Source organism: Rattus norvegicus, chromosome 1, assembly GCF_021556685.1.
Source record: "Rattus norvegicus strain SHRSP/BbbUtx chromosome 1, alternate assembly SHRSP_T2T, whole genome shotgun sequence".
Lineage (NCBI taxonomy): Eukaryota > Metazoa > Chordata > Mammalia > Rodentia > Muridae > Rattus > Rattus norvegicus.
The window spans coordinates 104,809,427-104,816,806 of NC_141534.1; positions in this window are offsets into that span (position 1 = coordinate 104,809,427).

The following is a 7,380-nucleotide window of genomic DNA, read 5'->3' on the forward strand; positions in this document are numbered from 1 at the left end:
CCACTATTCATCTGGCCCTGCACATTTTTTGGTTGGGAGGTTTTTGATTACTGTTCTATTTCCTTAGTGTGGGTGGGACAGTTTAGATACTTTACCTGATATTTATGTAAGTGTGGTACATGGTATCTACCTTGAAAAACCATCAGTTTCGTGTAGATTTTCCAGTTTTGTTACATATAGGATTGTGTAGTAGGATTTGATGATTTTTTTCTTGTTTCCTCAGTTTCTGTTATGTCTCCCTTTTCATTTCTGATTTTGTTGGTTTGGATACTGTCTCTATGCCCTTTAGTTAGTTAGACTGAGAGTTTATCTATCTTATTGCAAATGCAAACATTGCTCTATCAGAGAACAAGACTTAGTTCCCTACACTTACATCAGGCAGTGTAAACTGTATGACACAGTAGCTCCAGGATAAACACTTGTGATTAGTTTGAGTCCACCATGAACACCCACATTCATGTGCATATACACATGTGCATGCACACATGCACACATACACACACATAGACAGAGACAGACAGACAGATGGAGATAGAGAGTGACAGATAGAGAGGTTCTCAAAAGATGCCACCACTTTTTCACAAGAACAGTCCATCAATCTCTTATCACTCAGTGCCATTTATAGTCTAGTTTTCCAAAATCCTCTAGCAAAATTGTTAAAGTCATAAAGCACATAAATTCAAATTCTTATAATTCCAGCCCCATTTCACTGGTACAATGTTCATTTTCATTCCATTCTACATTAATTTGTACTAATATCCTGACTAAATCAACTCTCAACAGAAAGAAGATACACATTGTTACTATTCCTATAATTACTGAGAATTGAACTTGGGTCCTGTGAAAGAGCAGCCAGTGGTCTTAGATACTGGGCCATCACTCCAGCTCCTTGACATGCCCTTTCAATGCTGCTGATATCTACTAATTTAAAGATATCTCTGTCCATCAATCTTTGAAGAAAAGTAATGATTTCAAATCCAAATTAAAATACATCCCCTCCACACATACACAGACACTTTAGTGAGAGAACTTGTAGGAAAACAGGATGTAAATGTGGTATTTAGTTGTGGGCTGGCTAACGCATTCAGATAGTCCATTAATATCATGGTGAGAAGCCTGGAGGCACTTAGGAAGACATAGTGCTGAATAAGGAGCTGAGAGTTCTATGTCTTGAACTATAGGATGATAGAGAGAGGGGAGAGACAGAGAGAAAGAAAGAGACAGAGACAAACAGACATACACAGACAATGACATACACACAAACACACACACACATGCTCAGAACATCTGGGTCTGCTATGGGATACAATATATTTAATCAAAATTTATAAATAAATGTTCAATAAAAAAACAATTGCTAGACCAAAGGCTTAGCAGTTAAGAGCACTGCATGTTTTTACAGAGGATAAAGATCCCATTCTCAGAAATTGTAGAGTAGCTCACCAATAACTGCTGTAATTCCAATCCCAAGAGATCTACTGGCAAATACCCACTTACCATTATGTAAAATAAAAATAAAGTTTACAAAAAGTAGCATACTCTACATCAATGTCACAGCCATGAAGACAACACTCAAAGCTAGTTAAAATGAAATCCTCTAGTCATTCATGGAAGCAGCAAGGGTCTTTTTGAGCCAGCCTCCTCATAGGCAAAAGAAGCCTCATTTTGAACTTAGAGTAGTTCAGCATAGCTGTTCAACTAAGAAAAATATTCACATTGCTGATAGCTGAGTTTTCCTTGTAGTTTCTGTATTTGTGTTCTCTGTTCTTTGTATATGATACATGTATCTGTTAAATCCTACATTACGATTAACAGGTATAAGTGCCTCCTGAGCAATACTATTTCAGAAGGATTTCAATCCATCGTTTTTAAATTTGCAAATGTTTCTGAATGACATTGAATTAAGAATTCTTTTAAATGGGACTGAAGAAATGACTCAGTGATTAAGAGCACTGAGTGCTCTACAGAGGTCCTGCGTTCAAATCCCAGAAACCACATAGTAGCTCATAACCATCTGTAATGGGATCTGATGCCCACTTCTAGTGTTTCTGAAGACAGCTACAATGTACTTATATATAATAAATAAATAAATCTTTTTTAAAAAAAAACCCTACGCAGATTCCATTGGGGAAAGAGCTGAACTCCGAGAAGTGCGGACAATCCTAAGACCATAGGACAGACCGCCACTTCTTGATCAAGGACCTCCACCAAACCAGATACACTCAAACTAATAGAAGAAAAAGTAGGGAAGAGTCTCAATCAAATGTGCATGGGGAAAATTTCTTGAACAAAACAACAATGACTTATGCTCTAAGATAAAGAATCGACAAATGAGACCTCATAAAACTGGAAAGATTCTGTAAGACAAAGGACACTGTTATTAGGACAAAACAGCAACCAACAGATTGGGAAAAGATCTTTACCACTCCTACATCTGATAAAGGCCTAATATCCAAAATATACAAAGAACTCAAGAAGTTAGACTCCAGAGAGCCAGATAACCCTATTAAAAAATTGGGTACAGAGATAAACAAAGAATTCTCAGCTGAAGAATATTGAATGTCTGAGAAGTGCCTAAAGAAATGTACAGCATCCCTAGTCGTCAGGGAAATGCAAATCAAAACAACCCTGATGTGTCCACCTCACACCAGTCAGAATGGCAAAGATAAAAAGCTCAGGTGACAGCAGATGCTGGTGAGGATGTGGAGAAAGAAGAATACTCCATTGATGGTGGGATTGCAAACTACTACAACCACTAAGGAAATCAGTCTGGAGGATCCTCAGATATTGGACATTGTAGTACCTGAGGATCCAGCTATACCTCTCCTGGGCACATCCCCAAAATATGTTCCAACATAAAACAAAGACACATGCTCCACTATGTTCATAGCAGCCTTATTTATAATAGCCAGAAGCTGGAAATAAACCAGATGCCCTTGAAGAGAGGAAGGAATACAGGAAATGTGGTACATCTACACAATGGAGTACTACTCAGCTAACAAAAACAATGACTTCATGAAATTCATAGGCAAATGGATTGAACTAGAAAATATCATCCTGAGTGAGGTAACCCAATCACGAAGAAACATACATGGTATACACTCACTGATAAGTGGATATTAGCCCAAAACTGAATTACTGAAGATACAATCCACAGACCACATGAAGCTCAAGAAGGATGAGCAAAGTGAGGATGCTTCATTCCTTCTTAAAAGGGGAACAAAAATATTCATGGGAGGGGTTATGATTGCAAATCATAGAGCACAGACTGATGGAACAGACATTCAGAGCTTGCCCCACAGGTGGCGCATATATATATATATATATATATATATATATATATATATATATATTTTGACCAAAACTAGATAATACTGATGAAACTAGGAAGTGCATGCTGACAGGAACCAGATATAGATTTCTCCTGAGAGGCTCTGCCAGAGCATGACAAATACTGAGGTGAATGCTAGCAGTAAACCAAGGAACTGAGAATGATACTCCCTGTTGGAGGAATTAGAGAAAGGATTGAAAGAGCTGCAGTGGTTTGCAACCCCATAAGAATAACAATGCCAACAAGAGCTCCCAACTAAACCACTACCCAAAGACTATACATGGACTGACACATGACTTCAGGTGCATATGTATCAGAGGATGGCCATGCTGGTCACCAATGGAAGGACAAGTTCTGGGTCCTGCCAAGGTTGGACCCCCAGTGTAGGAGATGTGCGGGAGGATGGATGGGGTGAGGAACACCCTTAGAGAAGAAGGGGATTGGGATGGGATAGGTGGCTTATGTTCTGGGAAACCGAGAAAGGGAAAAACATTTGAAATATAAATTTTTAAAAAATCCAATAAAAGGGAAAAAATAATTCCCTTGAATATCTCTGCTCTTTATATTGTAACCATGTTCAGAAGTGGACTTTTTAGCATTCTTTGAAGTAATTGAACCTGTATGTGAACATATCCAGACTCACTGATTAGAATCCTAAAGCTTCCTTTGTTGAAAAAAAGCATTGCTCAATGCAATCACCATCAAAATCCCAACACAGTTCTTTTTTTTTATTATTATTAACTTGAGTATTTCTTATTTACATTTCGAGTGTTATTCCCTTTCCAGGTTTCCAGGCAAACATCCCCCTAATCCCTCCCTCTCCCCTTCATTATGGGTGTTCCCCTCCCCATCCTCCCCCAATTGCTGCCCTCCCCCCAACAATCTAGTTCACTGGGGGTTCAGTCTTAGCAGGACCCAGGGCTTCCCCTTCCACTGGTGCTCTTACTAGGATATTCATTGCTACCTATGAGGTCAGAGTCCAGGGTCAGTCCATGTATAGGTAGTGGCTTAGTCCCTGGAAGCTCTGGTTGCTTGGCATTGTTGTTCATATGGGGTCTCGAGCCCCTTCAAGCTCTTCCAGTTCTTTCTCTGATTCCTTCAACGGGGGTCCTATTCTCAGTTCAGTGGTTTGCTGCTGGCATTCGCCTCTGTATTTGCTGTATTCTGGCTGTGTCTCTCAGGAGCGATCTACATCCGGCTCCTATCGGTCTGCACTTCTTTGCTCCATCCATCTTGTCTAATTGGGTGGCTGTATATGTATGGGCCACATGTGGGGCAGGCTCTGAATGGGTGTTCCTTCAGTCTCTGTTTTAATCTTTGCCTCTCTATTCCCTGCCAAGGGTATTCTTGTTCCCCTTTTAAAGAAGGAGTGAAGCATTCACATTTTGATCATCTGTCTTGAGTTTCATTTGTTCTAGGCATCTAGGGTAATTCAAGCATTTGGGCTAATAGCCACTTATCAATACCATGTATGTCTTTCTGTGATTGGGTTACCTCACTCAGGATGATATTTTCCAGTTCCGACCATTTGCCTACAAATTTCATAAAGTCATTGTTTTTGATAGCTGAGTAATAGTCCATTGTGTAGATGTACCACATTTTCTGTATCCATACCTCTGTTGAAGGGCATCTGGGTTCTTTCCAGCTTCTGGCTATTATAAATAAGGCTGCAATGAACATAGTGGAGCATGTGACTTTTTTATATGTTGGGGCATCTTTTGGATATATGCCCAAGAGAGGTATAGCTGGATCCTCAGGCAGTTCAATGTCCAATTTTCTGAGGAACCTCCAAACTGATTTCCAGAATGGTTGTACCAGTCTGCAATCCCACCAACAATGGAGGAGTGTTCCTCTTTCTCCACATCCTCGCCAGCATCTGCTGTCACCTGAGTTTTTGATCTTAGCCATTCTCACTGGTGTGAGGTGAAATCTCAGGGTTGTTTTGATTTGCATTTCCCTTATGACTAAAGATGTTGAACATTTCTTTAGGTGTTTCTCAGCCATTCAGCATTCCTCAGCTGTGAATTCTTTGTTTAACTCTGAACCCCATTTTTAATAGGGTTATTTGTCTCCCTGCGGTCTAACTTCTTGAGTTCTTTGTATATTTTGGATATAAGCCCTCTATCTGTTGTAGGATTGGTAAAGATATTTTCCCAATCTCCAACACAGTTCTTTAAAGATATGAAAGGGCAATTCTCAAATTCATCTGAAAAAAAAAAACAGAAGAGCAAAAACAATTCTTGTCAACAAAAGAACTTCTGGGGTAATCACCATCCCAACCCTCAAGCTGTACTAAAAAGCAATAGTGATAAATCAGCATGGGATTAGTACAGAGAAAGCAAGGTTGATTAATGGAATAGAACTGAAGACCCAGAAATTAAACCACACACTTACAGACACTTGATATTTTACAAAGAAACCAAATATATACAATGGACTAAAGAAAGCATCTTCAATAAATGGTGCTAGTCCAACTGGTAGTCTGTATGTATATGTAGAAAAATGAAAATAGATGAATATTTGTCATCTTGCACAAAGCTCAAGTCCAAGTGGATCAAGGACCTCACAATGAAACCAGATACACTGAATCTAATAGAACAGAAAGTGGGAAAGAGCCTTGAACTCATGGGCACAGAAGAAAATTTCCTAAACAGAACACCAAAGCTCAGGCTCTAAGATATAGAATTGACAAATGGGACCTCATGAAACTGGAAAGTTTCTGTAAGGCAAAGGACATAATCTATAAGACAAACCTGCAACTTACAGATTAGGAAAAATATCTTCAGTAATCGCACTTCAGATAGAAGGCTAATATCCAAAATATATAAATAACCATCAAAAAATGAAAAAAGCCAATCAAAAAGTGGAGTATAGAACTAAACTGAGAATTCACAACACAAAAATCTTGAATGGCCAAGAAGCAGTTAAAGAAATGTTCAGAGTCCTTAGTTATCATGGAAATGCAAATAAAAATGACTCAGAGATTCCACCTTACACAAATCAGGATCTCGAAAATCAAAACTCAGCTGACAGCACATGATGGCGAGGATGCGTTGAAAGAGGAACACTCCTCCATTGCTGGTAGGATGGTTAACTGGTACAGCCACTCTGGAAATCAATCTGGAGGTTCCTCAGAGAATTGGAAATAGATCTACCTGAAGACCAAGTTATACTATTCTTGGGCATATAAACAAAACATGCCCCACTATGCCACAGGGGCATGTGTTCCACTTGCTAATAGTGGCCTTATTTGTAATATCCAGAAGCTGAAAACATTCAGATGTTCCACAAGAAAGAATGGATACAGAAAATGTGGTTCATTTACATACTGGAATACTACTCAGCTATTAAGAATGAGGACATCATGAGTTTTGCAGACAAATGTATGGAACTAGAATATATCCTGCATGAGGTCATTCAGACCCAATAGGACATGCATGGTATGTACTCACTAATAAGTGGATATTAGCCAAAGCAGTACAGAATTCCCATGATACAACCTACAAGACTCAAAATGGTTAGCAGGTCAAAAGACCCATGTGAGGATGCATCAATCCTAAATGGGAGGGAGGAGAAATGAATCATGGAGGGTAGAGGAAAACTGCACAGGGAGGGAAAAGGAGAGAACATGATCAGGTATTGAGGGACAGGAAACAGAGCTGAATCTCTGAGTGACAACAGAAAGAAGGGAAACAGGCAACCTCAGAAGATAGGAGGTGGGGGAGCACCCTATAGAATGTACCAGAGACATGAGTGGTTAGAGACTCTCAGGACTCAAAGGGAGGGACCCTTGGATGAAGTACTCTATTGTGGGGAGGGGAAACTTGTAGAGTCCACCTCCAGTGAAGGGTCAGGACGTCAGATGAAGAATAGGATTGCTATCCCACAGTCAAAAGTTTTTAGTCAGAATTGTTCCTGTCTGAAAGAACTACAGGGACAAAAACTGAGAAGAACATGAGAGAAAGGAGGTCTAGAGACATATCCAAATGGGGATCAAGCATAAGGGAAGGCCCAGTGCCCTGACGCTGTTACTGATGCTTTCTTGTGAT